Genomic DNA, 10,357 nt, shown 5'->3' on the forward strand with positions numbered 1-10,357 from the left:
TGGCAGTATAAAAATATCTACAGCACCTTGTATTCCCAGGTGGTCTCCCATCCAAGTACTAACAAGGCCCAACACTGCTTAGCTTCCAAGATCAGACGAGATTGGGCGTATCCAGTTTGGTGTGGCTGTAGATGAGTTTTGTGGTTTCTGTTAGAACTTTTCTACTTCTAACTACTGGTTCATAAATGAATACGTTTGAAAATGGAATGCATCAACAGAACGGTGTTGGCAGTATAAAAATATCTACAACACCTTGTATTCCCAGGTGGTCTCCCATCCAAGTACTAACCATGCCCAACACTGCTTAGCGTCCAAGATCAGATGAGATTGGGCGTATCCAATGTGGTGTGGCTGTAGATGAGCTTTGTGGTTTCTGTTAGAACTTTTCTACTTCTAACTACTGGTTCATAAATGAATACGTTTGAAAATGGAATGCATCAACAGAACGGTGTTGGCAGTATAAAAATATCTACAGCACCTTGTATTCCCAGGTGGTATCCCATCCAAGTACTAACCAGGCCCAACACTGCTTAGCTTCCAAGATCAGATGAGATTGGGCGTATCCAGTCTGGTATTGCTGTAGATGAACTTTCTGGTTTCTGTTAGAACTTTCCTACTTCTAACTACTGGTTCATAAATGAATACATTTTAAAATGGAATGCATCAACAGAACGGTGTTGGCAGTATAAAATTATCTACAGCACCTTGTATTCCCAGGTGGTCTCCAATCCAAGTACTAACCAGGCCCAACACTGCTTAGCTTCCAAGATCAGATGAGATTGGGCATATCCAGTGTGGTGTGGCTGTAGATGAGCTTTGTGGTTTCTGTTAGAACTTTTCTACTTCTAACTACTGTTTCATAAATGAATACGTTTGAAAATGGAATGCATCAACAGAACGGTGTTGGCAGTATAAAAATATCTACAGCACCTTGTATTCCTAGGTGGTCTCCCATCCAAGTACTAACCAGGCCCAACACTGCTTAGCTTCCAAGATCAGATGAGATTGGGCGTATCCAGTGTGGTGTGGCTGTAGATGAGCTTTGCAGTTTCTGTTAGAACTTTTCTACTTCTAACTACTGGTTCATAAATGAATGCATTTGAAAATGGAATGCATCAACAGAACGGTGTTGGCAGTATAAAAATATCTACAGCACCTTGTATTCCTAGGTGGTCTCCCATCCAAGTACTAACCAGGCCCAACACTGCTTAGCTTCCAAGATCAGATGAGATTGGGCGTATCCAGTGTGGTGTTGCTGTAGATGAACTTTCTGGTTTCTGTTAGAACTTTTCTACTTCTAACTACTGGTTCATAAATGAATAAGTTTTAAAATGGAATGCATCAACAGAACGGTGTTGGCAGTATAAAATTATCTACAGCACCTAGTATTCCCAGGTGGTCTCCCATCCAAGTACTAACCAGGCCCAACACTGCTTAGCTTCCAAGATCAGATGAGATTGGGCGTATCCAGTGTGGTGTGGCTGTAGAAGAGCTTTATGGTTTCTGTTAGTACTTTTCTACTTCTAACTACTGGTTCATAAATGAATAAGTTTGAAAATGGAATGCATCAACAGAACGGTGTTGGTAGTATAAAAATTTCTACAGCACCTTGTATTCCCAGGTGGTCTCCCATCCAAGTACTAACCAGGCCCAACACTGCTTAGCGTCCAAGATCAGATGAGATTGGGCGTATCCAATGTGGTGTGGCTGTAGATGAGCTTTGTGGTTTCTGTTAGAACTTTTCTACTTCTAACTACTGGTTCATAAATGAATACGTTTGAAAATGGAATGCATCAACAGAACGGTGTTGGCAGTATAAAAATATCTACAGCACCTTGTATTCCCAGGTGGTCTCCCATCCAAGTACTAACCAAGCCCAACACTGCTTAGCTTCCAAGATCAGGTGAGATTGGGCGTATCCAGTATGGTGTGGCTGTAGATGAGCTTTGTTGTTTCTGTTAGAACTTTTCTACTTCTAACTACTGGTTCATAAATGAATACGTTTGAAAATGGAATGCAACAACAGAACAGTGTTGGCAGTATAAAAATATCTACAGCACCTATGTATTCCCAGGTGGTCTCCCATCCAAGTACTGACCAGGACCAACACTGCTTAGCTTCCAAGATCAGATGAGATTGGGCATATCCAGTGTGGTGTGGCTGTAGAAGAGCTTTATGGTTTCTGTTAGTACTTTTCTACTTCTAACTACTGGTTCATAAATGAATACGTTTGAAAATGGAATGCATCAACAGAACGGTGTTGGTAGTATAAAAATATCTACAGCACCTTGTATTCCCAGGTGGTATCCCATCCAAGTACTAACCAGGCCCAACACTGCTTAGCTTCCAAGATCAGATGAGATTGGGCGTATCCAGTGTGGTGTTGCTGTAGATGAACTTTCTGGTTTCTGTTAGAACTTTTCTACTTCTAACTACTGGTTCATAAATGAATACATTTTAAAATGGAATGCATCAACAGAACGGTGTTGGCAGTATAAAATTATCTACAGCACCTTGTATTCCCAGGTGGTCTCCAATCCAAGTACTAACCAGGCCCAACACTGCTTAGCTTCCAAGATCAGATGAGATTGGGCATATCCAGTGTGGTGTGGCTGTAGATGAGCTTTGTGGTTTCTGTTAGAACTTTTCTACTTCTAACTACTGTTTCATAAATGAATACATTTGAAAATGGAATGCATCAACAGAACGGTGTTGGCAGTATAAAAATATCTACAGCACCTTGTATTCCCAGGTGGTCTCCCATCCAAGTACTAACCAGGCCCAACACTGCTTAGCTTCCAAGATCAGATGAGATTGGGCGTATCCAGTGTGGTGTGGCTGTAGATGAGCTTTGCAGTTTCTGTTAGAACTTTTCTACTTCTAACTACTGGTTCATAAATGAATACATTTGAAAATGGAATGCATCAACAGAACGGTGTTGGCAGTATAAAAATATCTACAGCACCTTGTATTCCCAGGTGGTCTCCCATCCAAGTACTAACCAGGCCCAACACTGCTTAGCTTCCAAGATCAGATGAGATTGGGCGTATCCAGTGTGGTGTGGCTGTAGATGAGCTTTGTGGTTTCTGTTAGAACTTTTCTACTTCTAACTACTGGTTCATAAATGAATACGTTTGAAAATGGAATGCATCAACAGAACGGTGTTGGCAGTATAAAAATATCTACAGCACCTTGTATTCCCAGGTGGTCTCCCATCCAAGTACTAAACAGGCCCAACACTGCTTAGCTTCCAAGATCAGATGAGATTGGGCGTATCCAGTATGGTGTGGCTGTAGATGAGTTTTATGGTTTCTGTTAGAACTTTTCTACTTCTAACTACTGGTTCATAAATAAATACGTTTGAAAATGGAATGCATCAACAGAACGGTGTTGGCAGTATAAAAATATCTACAGCACCTTGTATTCCCAGGTGGTCTCCCATCCAAGTACTAACCAGGCCCAACACTGCTTAGCTTCCAAGATCAGATGAGCTTGGGCGTATCCAATGTGGTGTGGCTGTAGATGAACTTTATGGTTTCTGTTAGTACTTTTCTACTTCTAACTACTGGTTCATAAATGAATACGTTTGAAAATGGAATGCATCAACAGAACGGTGTTGGTAGTATAAAAATATCTACAGCACCTTGTATTCCCAGGTGGTATCCCATCCAAGTACTAACCAGGCCCAACACTGCTTAGCTTCCAAGATCAGATGAGATTGGGCGTATCCAGTGTGGTGTTGCTGTAGATGAACTTTCTGGTTTCTGTTAGAACTTTTCTACTTCTAACTACTGGTTCATAAATGAATACATTTTAAAATGGAATGCATGAACAGAACGGTGTTGGCAGTATAAAATTATCTACAGCACCTTGTATTCCCAGGTGGTCTCCCATCCAAGTACTAACCAGGCCCAACACTGCTTAGCTTCCAAGATCAGATGAGAATGGGCATATCCAGTGTGGTGTGGCTGTAGATGAGCTTTGTGGTTTCTGTTAGAACTTTTCTACTTCTAACTACTGTTTCATAAATGAATACGTTTGAAAATGGAATGCATCAACAGAACGGTGTTGGCAGTATAAAAATATCTACAGCACCTTGTATTCCCAGGTGGTCTTTCATCCAAGTACTAACCAGGCCCAACACTGCTTAGCTTCCAAGATCAGATGAGATTGGGCGTATCCAGTGTGGTGTGGCTGTAGATGAGCTTTGCAGTTTCTGTTAGAACTTTTCTACTTCTAACTACTGGTTCATAAATGAATGCATTTGAAAATGGAATGCATCAACAGAACGGTGTTGGCAGTATAAAAATATCTACAGCACCTTGTATTCCCAGGTGGTCTCCCATCCAAGTACTAACCAGGCCCAACACTGCTTAGCTTCCAAGATCAGATGAGATTGGGCGTATCCAGTGTGGTGTGGCTGTAGATGAGCTTTGTGGTTTCTGTTAGAACTTTTCTACTTCTAACTACTGGTTCATAAATGAATAGGTTTGAAAATGGAATGCATCAACAGAACGGTGTTGGCAGTATAAAAATATCTTCAGCACCTTGTATTCCCAGGTGGTCTCCCATTCAAGTACTAACCAGGCCCAACACTGCTTAGCTTCCAAGATCAGATGAGATTGGGCGTATCCAGTGTGGTGTTGCTGTAGATGAACTTTCTGGTTTCTGTTAGAACTTTTCTACTTCTAACTACTGGTTCATAAATGAATAAGTTTTAAAATGGAATGCATCAACAGAACGGTGTTGGCAGTATAAAATTATCTACAGCACCTAGTATTCCCAGGTGGTCTCCCATCCAAGTACTAACCAGGCCCAACACTGCTTAGCTTCCAAGATCAGATGAGATTGGGCGTATCCAGTGTGGTGTGGCTGTAGAAGAGCTTTATGGTTTCTGTTAGTACTTTTCTACTTCTAACTACTGGTTCATAAATGAATAAGTTTGAAAATGGAATGCATCAACAGAACGGTATTGGTAGTATAAAAATTTCTACAGCACCTTGTATTCCCAGGTGGTCTCCCATCCAAGTACTAACCAGGCCCAACACTGCTTAGCGTCCAAGATCAGATGAGATTGGGCGTATCCAATGTGGTGTGGCTGTAGATGAGCTTTGTGGTTTCTGTTAGAACTTTTCTACTTCTAACTACTGGTTCATAAATGAATACGTTTGAAAATGGAATGCATCAACAGAACGGTGTTGGCAGTATAAAAATATCTACAGCACCTTGTATTCCCAGGTGGTCTCCCATCCAAGTACTAACCAAGCCCAACACTGCTTAGCTTCCAAGATCAGGTGAGATTGGGCGTATCCAGTATGGTGTGGCTGTAGATGAGCTTTGTTGTTTCTGTTAGAACTTTTCTACTTCTAACTACTGGTTCATAAATGAATACGTTTGAAAATGGAATGCAACAACAGAACAGTGTTGGCAGTATAAAAATATCTACAGCACCTATGTATTCCCAGGTGGTCTCCCATCCAAGTACTGACCAGGACCAACACTGCTTAGCTTCCAAGATCAGATGAGATTGGGCATATCCAGTGTGGTGTGGCTGTAGAAGAGCTTTATGGTTTCTGTTAGTACTTTTCTACTTCTAACTACTGGTTCATAAATGAATACGTTTGAAAATGGAATGCATCAACAGAACGGTGTTGGTAGTATAAAAATATCTACAGCACCTTGTATTCCCAGGTGGTATCCCATCCAAGTACTAACCAGGCCCAACACTGCTTAGCTTCCAAGATCAGATGAGATTGGGCGTATCCAGTGTGGTGTTGCTGTAGATGAACTTTCTGGTTTCTGTTAGAACTTTTCTACTTCTAACTACTGGTTCATAAATGAATACATTTTAAAATGGAATGCATCAACAGAACGGTGTTGGCAGTATAAAATTATCTACAGCACCTTGTATTCCCAGGTGGTCTCCAATCCAAGTACTAACCAGGCCCAACACTGCTTAGCTTCCAAGATCAGATGAGATTGGGCATATCCAGTGTGGTGTGGCTGTAGATGAGCTTTGTGGTTTCTGTTAGAACTTTTCTACTTCTAACTACTGTTTCATAAATGAATACATTTGAAAATGGAATGCATCAACAGAACGGTGTTGGCAGTATAAAAATATCTACAGCACCTTGTATTCCCAGGTGGTCTCCCATCCAAGTACTAACCAGGCCCAACACTGCTTAGCTTCCAAGATCAGATGAGATTGGGCGTATCCAGTGTGGTGTGGCTGTAGATGAGCTTTGCAGTTTCTGTTAGAACTTTTCTACTTCTAACTACTGGTTCATAAATGAATACATTTGAAAATGGAATGCATCAACAGAACGGTGTTGGCAGTATAAAAATATCTACAGCACCTTGTATTCCCAGGTGGTCTCCCATCCAAGTACTAACCAGGCCCAACACTGCTTAGCTTCCAAGATCAGATGAGATTGGGCGTATCCAGTGTGGTGTGGCTGTAGATGAGCTTTGTGGTTTCTGTTAGAACTTTTCTACTTCTAACTACTGGTTCATAAATGAATACGTTTGAAAATGGAATGCATCAACAGAACGGTGTTGGCAGTATAAAAATATCTACAGCACCTTGTATTCCCAGGTGGTCTCCCATCCAAGTACTAAACAGGCCCAACACTGCTTAGCTTCCAAGATCAGATGAGATTGGGCGTATCCAGTATGGTGTGGCTGTAGATGAGTTTTATGGTTTCTGTTAGAACTTTTCTACTTCTAACTACTGGTTCATAAATAAATACGTTTGAAAATGGAATGCATCAACAGAACGGTGTTGACAGTATAAAAATATCTACAGCACCTTGTATTCCCAGGTGGTCTCCCATCCAAGTACTAACCAGGCCCAACACTGCTTAGCTTCCAAGATCAGATGAGCTTGGGCGTATCCAATGTGGTGTGGCTGTAGATGAACTTTATGGTTTCTGTTAGTACTTTTCTACTTCTAACTACTGGTTCATAAATGAATACGTTTGAAAATGGAATGCATCAACAGAACGGTGTTGGTAGTATAAAAATATCTACAGCACCTTGTATTCCCAGGTGGTATCCCATCCAAGTACTAACCAGGCCCAACACTGCTTAGCTTCCAAGATCAGATGAGATTGGGCGTATCCAGTGTGGTGTTGCTGTAGATGAACTTTCTGGTTTCTGTTAGAACTTTTCTACTTCTAACTACTGGTTCATAAATGAATACATTTTAAAATGGAATGCATGAACAGAACGGTGTTGGCAGTATAAAATTATCTACAGCACCTTGTATTCCCAGGTGGTCTCCCATCCAAGTACTAACCAGGCCCAACACTGCTTAGCTTCCAAGATCAGATGAGAATGGGCATATCCAGTGTGGTGTGGCTGTAGATGAGCTTTGTGGTTTCTGTTAGAACTTTTCTACTTCTAACTACTGTTTCATAAATGAATACGTTTGAAAATGGAATGCATCAACAGAACGGTGTTGGCAGTATAAAAATATCTACAGCACCTTGTATTCCCAGGTGGTCTTTCATCCAAGTACTAACCAGGCCCAACACTGCTTAGCTTCCAAGATCAGATGAGATTGGGCGTATCCAGTGTGGTGTGGCTGTAGATGAGCTTTGCAGTTTCTGTTAGAACTTTTCTACTTCTAACTACTGGTTCATAAATGAATGCATTTGAAAATGGAATGCATCAACAGAACGGTGTTGGCAGTATAAAAATATCTACAGCACCTTGTATTCCCAGGTGGTCTCCCATCCAAGTACTAACCAGGCCCAACACTGCTTAGCTTCCAAGATCAGATGAGATTGGGCGTATCCAGTGTGGTGTGGCTGTAGATGAGCTTTGTGGTTTCTGTTAGAACTTTTCTACTTCTAACTACTGGTTCATAAATGAATAGGTTTGAAAATGGAATGCATCAACAGAACGGTGTTGGCAGTATAAAAATATCTTCAGCACCTTGTATTCCCAGGTGGTCTCCCATTCAAGTACTAACCAGGCCCAACACTGCTTAGCTTCCAAGATCAGATGAGATTGGGCGTATCCAGTGTGGTGTTGCTGTAGATGAACTTTCTGGTTTCTGTTAGAACTTTTCTACTTCTAACTACTGGTTCATAAATGAATAAGTTTTAAAATGGAATGCATCAACAGAACGGTGTTGGCAGTATAAAATTATCTACAGCACCTAGTATTCCCAGGTGGTCTCCCATCCAAGTACTAACCAGGCCCAACACTGCTTAGCTTCCAAGATCAGATGAGATTGGGCGTATCCAGTGTGGTGTGGCTGTAGAAGAGCTTTATGGTTTCTGTTAGTACTTTTCTACTTCTAACTACTGGTTCATAAATGAATAAGTTTGAAAATGGAATGCATCAACAGAACGGTGTTGGTAGTATAAAAATTTCTACAGCACCTTGTATTCCCAGGTGGTCTCCCATCCAAGTACTAACCAGGCCCAACACTGCTTAGCGTCCAAGATCAGATGAGATTGGGCGTATCCAATGTGGTGTGGCTGTAGATGAGCTTTGTGGTTTCTGTTAGAACTTTTCTACTTCTAACTACTGGTTCATAAATGAATACGTTTGAAAATGGAATGCATCAACAGAACGGTGTTGGCAGTATAAAAATATCTACAGCACCTTGTATTCCCAGGTGGACTCCCATCCAAGTACTAACCAAGCCCAACACTGCTTAGCTTCCAAGATCAGGTGAGATTGGGCGTATCCAGTATGGTGTGGCTGTAGATGAGCTTTGTTGTTTCTGTTAGAACTTTTCTACTTCTAACTACTGGTTCATAAATGAATACGTTTGAAAATGGAATGCAACAACAGAACAGTGTTGGCAGTATAAAAATATCTACAGCACCTATGTATTCCCAGGTGGTCTCCCATCCAAGTACTGACCAGGACCAACACTGCTTAGCTTCCAAGATCAGATGAGATTGGGCATATCCAGTGTGGTGTGGCTGTAGAAGAGCTTTATGGTTTCTGTTAGTACTTTTCTACTTCTAACTACTGGTTCATAAATGAATACGTTTGAAAATGGAATGCATCAACAGAACGGTGTTGGTAGTATAAAAATATCTACAGCACCTTGTATTCCCAGGTGGTATCCCATCCAAGTACTAACCAGGCCCAACACTGCTTAGCTTCCAAGATCAGATGAGATTGGGCGTATCCAGTGTGGTGTTGCTGTAGATGAACTTTCTGGTTTCTGTTAGAACTTATCTACTTCTAACTACTGGTTCATAAATGAATACATTTTAAAATGGAATGCATCAACAGAACGGGGTTGGCAGTATAAAATTATCTACAGCACCTTGTATTCCCAGGTGGTCTCCAATCCAAGTACTAACCAGGCCCAACACTGCTTAGCTTCCAAGATCAGATGAGATTGGGCATATCCAGTGTGGTGTGGCTGTAGATGAGCTTTGTGGTTTCTGTTAGAACTTTTCTACTTCTAACTACTGTTTCATAAATGAATACATTTGAAAATGGAATGCATCAACAGAACGGTGTTGGCAGTATAAAAATATCTACAGCACCTTGTATTCCCAGGTGGTCTCCCATCCAAGTACTAACCAGGCCCAACACTGCTTAGCTTCCAAGATCAGATGAGATTGGGCGTATCCAGTGTGGTGTGGCTGTAGATGAGCTTTGCAGTTTCTGTTAGAACTTTTCTACTTCTAACTACTGGTTCATAAATGAATACATTTGAAAATGGAATGCATCAACAGAACGGTGTTGGCAGTATAAAAATATCTACAGCACCTTGTATTCCCAGGTGGTCTCCCATCCAAGTACTAACCAGGCCCAACACTGCTTAGCTTCCAAGATCAGATGAGATTGGGCGTATCCAGTGTGGTGTGGCTGTAGATGAGCTTTGTGGTTTCTGTTAGAACTTTTCTACTTCTAACTACTGGTTCATAAATGAATACGTTTGAAAATGGAATGCATCAACAGAACGGTGTTGGCAGTATAAAAATATCTACAGCACCTTGTATTCCCAGGTGGTCTCCCATCCAAGTACTAAACAGGCCCAACACTGCTTAGCTTCCAAGATCAGATGAGATTGGGCGTATCCAGTATGGTGTGGCTGTAGATGAGTTTTATGGTTTCTGTTAGAACTTTTCTACTTCTAACTACTGGTTCATAAATAAATACGTTTGAAAATGGAATGCATCAACAGAACGGTGTTGGCAGTATAAAAATATCTACAGCACCTTGTATTCCCAGGTGGTCTCCCATCCAAGTACTAACCAGGCCCAACACTGCTTAGCTTCCAAGATCAGATGAGCTTGGGCGTATCCAATGTGGTGTGGCTGTAGATGAACTTTATGGTTTCTGTTAGTACTTTTCTACTTCTAACTACTGGTTCATA

General features: G+C 41.3%; 39 non-coding genes and 7 pseudogenes across 39 annotated transcripts; all 46 read right to left on the reverse strand.

Annotated features, from left to right (window-relative positions):
- Nucleotides 1-14: 14 nt before the first annotated feature.
- LOC135060141 (5S ribosomal RNA) lies at nt 15-133 on the reverse strand. The gene has a single exon (XR_010246531.1). It is a non-coding gene; the product is annotated as a 5S ribosomal RNA (ribosomal RNA).
- A 107-nt stretch (nt 134-240) lies between these two features.
- LOC134889891 (5S ribosomal RNA) lies at nt 241-359 on the reverse strand (annotated as a pseudogene).
- A 107-nt stretch (nt 360-466) lies between these two features.
- On the reverse strand, nt 467-585 carry LOC135069745 (5S ribosomal RNA). Its single transcript, XR_010255929.1, has one exon. It is a non-coding gene; the product is annotated as a 5S ribosomal RNA (ribosomal RNA).
- Nucleotides 586-692: 107 nt separating this feature from the next.
- Nucleotides 693-811, reverse strand: LOC134885478 (5S ribosomal RNA). The gene has a single exon (XR_010169591.1). It is a non-coding gene; the product is annotated as a 5S ribosomal RNA (ribosomal RNA).
- Nucleotides 812-918: 107 nt separating this feature from the next.
- Nucleotides 919-1,037, reverse strand: LOC135060458 (5S ribosomal RNA). The gene has a single exon (XR_010246852.1). It is a non-coding gene; the product is annotated as a 5S ribosomal RNA (ribosomal RNA).
- A 107-nt stretch (nt 1,038-1,144) lies between these two features.
- LOC135065712 (5S ribosomal RNA) lies at nt 1,145-1,263 on the reverse strand. Its single transcript, XR_010251985.1, has one exon. It is a non-coding gene; the product is annotated as a 5S ribosomal RNA (ribosomal RNA).
- Nucleotides 1,264-1,370: 107 nt separating this feature from the next.
- On the reverse strand, nt 1,371-1,489 carry LOC134902216 (5S ribosomal RNA). The gene has a single exon (XR_010175686.1). It is a non-coding gene; the product is annotated as a 5S ribosomal RNA (ribosomal RNA).
- Nucleotides 1,490-1,596: 107 nt separating this feature from the next.
- On the reverse strand, nt 1,597-1,715 carry LOC135070853 (5S ribosomal RNA). The gene has a single exon (XR_010257004.1). It is a non-coding gene; the product is annotated as a 5S ribosomal RNA (ribosomal RNA).
- Nucleotides 1,716-1,822: 107 nt separating this feature from the next.
- On the reverse strand, nt 1,823-1,941 carry LOC134884668 (5S ribosomal RNA). Its single transcript, XR_010168806.1, has one exon. It is a non-coding gene; the product is annotated as a 5S ribosomal RNA (ribosomal RNA).
- A 107-nt stretch (nt 1,942-2,048) lies between these two features.
- Nucleotides 2,049-2,168, reverse strand: LOC134891959 (5S ribosomal RNA; annotated as a pseudogene).
- Nucleotides 2,169-2,275: 107 nt separating this feature from the next.
- LOC135064736 (5S ribosomal RNA) lies at nt 2,276-2,394 on the reverse strand. The gene has a single exon (XR_010251037.1). It is a non-coding gene; the product is annotated as a 5S ribosomal RNA (ribosomal RNA).
- Nucleotides 2,395-2,501: 107 nt separating this feature from the next.
- On the reverse strand, nt 2,502-2,620 carry LOC134885479 (5S ribosomal RNA). The gene has a single exon (XR_010169592.1). It is a non-coding gene; the product is annotated as a 5S ribosomal RNA (ribosomal RNA).
- Nucleotides 2,621-2,727: 107 nt separating this feature from the next.
- On the reverse strand, nt 2,728-2,846 carry LOC134899398 (5S ribosomal RNA). Its single transcript, XR_010173074.1, has one exon. It is a non-coding gene; the product is annotated as a 5S ribosomal RNA (ribosomal RNA).
- Nucleotides 2,847-2,953: 107 nt separating this feature from the next.
- On the reverse strand, nt 2,954-3,072 carry LOC134899409 (5S ribosomal RNA). The gene has a single exon (XR_010173085.1). It is a non-coding gene; the product is annotated as a 5S ribosomal RNA (ribosomal RNA).
- A 107-nt stretch (nt 3,073-3,179) lies between these two features.
- LOC135061300 (5S ribosomal RNA) lies at nt 3,180-3,298 on the reverse strand. Its single transcript, XR_010247686.1, has one exon. It is a non-coding gene; the product is annotated as a 5S ribosomal RNA (ribosomal RNA).
- Nucleotides 3,299-3,405: 107 nt separating this feature from the next.
- On the reverse strand, nt 3,406-3,524 carry LOC135068709 (5S ribosomal RNA). Its single transcript, XR_010254902.1, has one exon. It is a non-coding gene; the product is annotated as a 5S ribosomal RNA (ribosomal RNA).
- A 107-nt stretch (nt 3,525-3,631) lies between these two features.
- LOC135064737 (5S ribosomal RNA) lies at nt 3,632-3,750 on the reverse strand. Its single transcript, XR_010251038.1, has one exon. It is a non-coding gene; the product is annotated as a 5S ribosomal RNA (ribosomal RNA).
- Nucleotides 3,751-3,857: 107 nt separating this feature from the next.
- On the reverse strand, nt 3,858-3,976 carry LOC135070099 (5S ribosomal RNA). The gene has a single exon (XR_010256274.1). It is a non-coding gene; the product is annotated as a 5S ribosomal RNA (ribosomal RNA).
- A 107-nt stretch (nt 3,977-4,083) lies between these two features.
- LOC134885258 (5S ribosomal RNA) lies at nt 4,084-4,202 on the reverse strand. Its single transcript, XR_010169375.1, has one exon. It is a non-coding gene; the product is annotated as a 5S ribosomal RNA (ribosomal RNA).
- Nucleotides 4,203-4,309: 107 nt separating this feature from the next.
- On the reverse strand, nt 4,310-4,428 carry LOC134899420 (5S ribosomal RNA). Its single transcript, XR_010173097.1, has one exon. It is a non-coding gene; the product is annotated as a 5S ribosomal RNA (ribosomal RNA).
- A 108-nt stretch (nt 4,429-4,536) lies between these two features.
- Nucleotides 4,537-4,654, reverse strand: LOC134894286 (5S ribosomal RNA; annotated as a pseudogene).
- Nucleotides 4,655-4,761: 107 nt separating this feature from the next.
- LOC134902228 (5S ribosomal RNA) lies at nt 4,762-4,880 on the reverse strand. Its single transcript, XR_010175697.1, has one exon. It is a non-coding gene; the product is annotated as a 5S ribosomal RNA (ribosomal RNA).
- Nucleotides 4,881-4,987: 107 nt separating this feature from the next.
- On the reverse strand, nt 4,988-5,106 carry LOC135070854 (5S ribosomal RNA). The gene has a single exon (XR_010257005.1). It is a non-coding gene; the product is annotated as a 5S ribosomal RNA (ribosomal RNA).
- A 107-nt stretch (nt 5,107-5,213) lies between these two features.
- LOC134884669 (5S ribosomal RNA) lies at nt 5,214-5,332 on the reverse strand. The gene has a single exon (XR_010168807.1). It is a non-coding gene; the product is annotated as a 5S ribosomal RNA (ribosomal RNA).
- A 107-nt stretch (nt 5,333-5,439) lies between these two features.
- Nucleotides 5,440-5,559, reverse strand: LOC134891960 (5S ribosomal RNA; annotated as a pseudogene).
- A 107-nt stretch (nt 5,560-5,666) lies between these two features.
- LOC135064738 (5S ribosomal RNA) lies at nt 5,667-5,785 on the reverse strand. The gene has a single exon (XR_010251039.1). It is a non-coding gene; the product is annotated as a 5S ribosomal RNA (ribosomal RNA).
- Nucleotides 5,786-5,892: 107 nt separating this feature from the next.
- Nucleotides 5,893-6,011, reverse strand: LOC134885481 (5S ribosomal RNA). Its single transcript, XR_010169593.1, has one exon. It is a non-coding gene; the product is annotated as a 5S ribosomal RNA (ribosomal RNA).
- Nucleotides 6,012-6,118: 107 nt separating this feature from the next.
- LOC134899432 (5S ribosomal RNA) lies at nt 6,119-6,237 on the reverse strand. Its single transcript, XR_010173109.1, has one exon. It is a non-coding gene; the product is annotated as a 5S ribosomal RNA (ribosomal RNA).
- A 107-nt stretch (nt 6,238-6,344) lies between these two features.
- LOC134899443 (5S ribosomal RNA) lies at nt 6,345-6,463 on the reverse strand. Its single transcript, XR_010173122.1, has one exon. It is a non-coding gene; the product is annotated as a 5S ribosomal RNA (ribosomal RNA).
- Nucleotides 6,464-6,570: 107 nt separating this feature from the next.
- LOC135061301 (5S ribosomal RNA) lies at nt 6,571-6,689 on the reverse strand. The gene has a single exon (XR_010247687.1). It is a non-coding gene; the product is annotated as a 5S ribosomal RNA (ribosomal RNA).
- A 107-nt stretch (nt 6,690-6,796) lies between these two features.
- Nucleotides 6,797-6,915, reverse strand: LOC135068710 (5S ribosomal RNA). The gene has a single exon (XR_010254903.1). It is a non-coding gene; the product is annotated as a 5S ribosomal RNA (ribosomal RNA).
- Nucleotides 6,916-7,022: 107 nt separating this feature from the next.
- On the reverse strand, nt 7,023-7,141 carry LOC135064739 (5S ribosomal RNA). The gene has a single exon (XR_010251040.1). It is a non-coding gene; the product is annotated as a 5S ribosomal RNA (ribosomal RNA).
- A 107-nt stretch (nt 7,142-7,248) lies between these two features.
- Nucleotides 7,249-7,367, reverse strand: LOC135070100 (5S ribosomal RNA). The gene has a single exon (XR_010256275.1). It is a non-coding gene; the product is annotated as a 5S ribosomal RNA (ribosomal RNA).
- Nucleotides 7,368-7,474: 107 nt separating this feature from the next.
- Nucleotides 7,475-7,593, reverse strand: LOC134885259 (5S ribosomal RNA). Its single transcript, XR_010169376.1, has one exon. It is a non-coding gene; the product is annotated as a 5S ribosomal RNA (ribosomal RNA).
- A 107-nt stretch (nt 7,594-7,700) lies between these two features.
- LOC134899455 (5S ribosomal RNA) lies at nt 7,701-7,819 on the reverse strand. The gene has a single exon (XR_010173133.1). It is a non-coding gene; the product is annotated as a 5S ribosomal RNA (ribosomal RNA).
- Nucleotides 7,820-7,927: 108 nt separating this feature from the next.
- On the reverse strand, nt 7,928-8,045 carry LOC134894287 (5S ribosomal RNA; annotated as a pseudogene).
- Nucleotides 8,046-8,152: 107 nt separating this feature from the next.
- LOC134902240 (5S ribosomal RNA) lies at nt 8,153-8,271 on the reverse strand. Its single transcript, XR_010175708.1, has one exon. It is a non-coding gene; the product is annotated as a 5S ribosomal RNA (ribosomal RNA).
- Nucleotides 8,272-8,378: 107 nt separating this feature from the next.
- On the reverse strand, nt 8,379-8,497 carry LOC135070855 (5S ribosomal RNA). Its single transcript, XR_010257006.1, has one exon. It is a non-coding gene; the product is annotated as a 5S ribosomal RNA (ribosomal RNA).
- Nucleotides 8,498-8,604: 107 nt separating this feature from the next.
- On the reverse strand, nt 8,605-8,723 carry LOC134888352 (5S ribosomal RNA; annotated as a pseudogene).
- A 107-nt stretch (nt 8,724-8,830) lies between these two features.
- LOC134891961 (5S ribosomal RNA) lies at nt 8,831-8,950 on the reverse strand (annotated as a pseudogene).
- A 107-nt stretch (nt 8,951-9,057) lies between these two features.
- Nucleotides 9,058-9,176, reverse strand: LOC135064740 (5S ribosomal RNA). Its single transcript, XR_010251041.1, has one exon. It is a non-coding gene; the product is annotated as a 5S ribosomal RNA (ribosomal RNA).
- Nucleotides 9,177-9,283: 107 nt separating this feature from the next.
- LOC134885482 (5S ribosomal RNA) lies at nt 9,284-9,402 on the reverse strand. The gene has a single exon (XR_010169594.1). It is a non-coding gene; the product is annotated as a 5S ribosomal RNA (ribosomal RNA).
- A 107-nt stretch (nt 9,403-9,509) lies between these two features.
- On the reverse strand, nt 9,510-9,628 carry LOC134899468 (5S ribosomal RNA). Its single transcript, XR_010173145.1, has one exon. It is a non-coding gene; the product is annotated as a 5S ribosomal RNA (ribosomal RNA).
- Nucleotides 9,629-9,735: 107 nt separating this feature from the next.
- On the reverse strand, nt 9,736-9,854 carry LOC134899481 (5S ribosomal RNA). Its single transcript, XR_010173153.1, has one exon. It is a non-coding gene; the product is annotated as a 5S ribosomal RNA (ribosomal RNA).
- Nucleotides 9,855-9,961: 107 nt separating this feature from the next.
- Nucleotides 9,962-10,080, reverse strand: LOC135061304 (5S ribosomal RNA). The gene has a single exon (XR_010247689.1). It is a non-coding gene; the product is annotated as a 5S ribosomal RNA (ribosomal RNA).
- Nucleotides 10,081-10,187: 107 nt separating this feature from the next.
- Nucleotides 10,188-10,306, reverse strand: LOC135068711 (5S ribosomal RNA). Its single transcript, XR_010254904.1, has one exon. It is a non-coding gene; the product is annotated as a 5S ribosomal RNA (ribosomal RNA).
- Nucleotides 10,307-10,357: the final 51 nt, after the last annotated feature.

The sequence above is a fragment of the Pseudophryne corroboree genome, chromosome 3 (genome assembly GCF_028390025.1).
Source record: "Pseudophryne corroboree isolate aPseCor3 chromosome 3, aPseCor3.hap2, whole genome shotgun sequence".
Taxonomy (NCBI): domain Eukaryota; kingdom Metazoa; phylum Chordata; class Amphibia; order Anura; family Myobatrachidae; genus Pseudophryne; species Pseudophryne corroboree.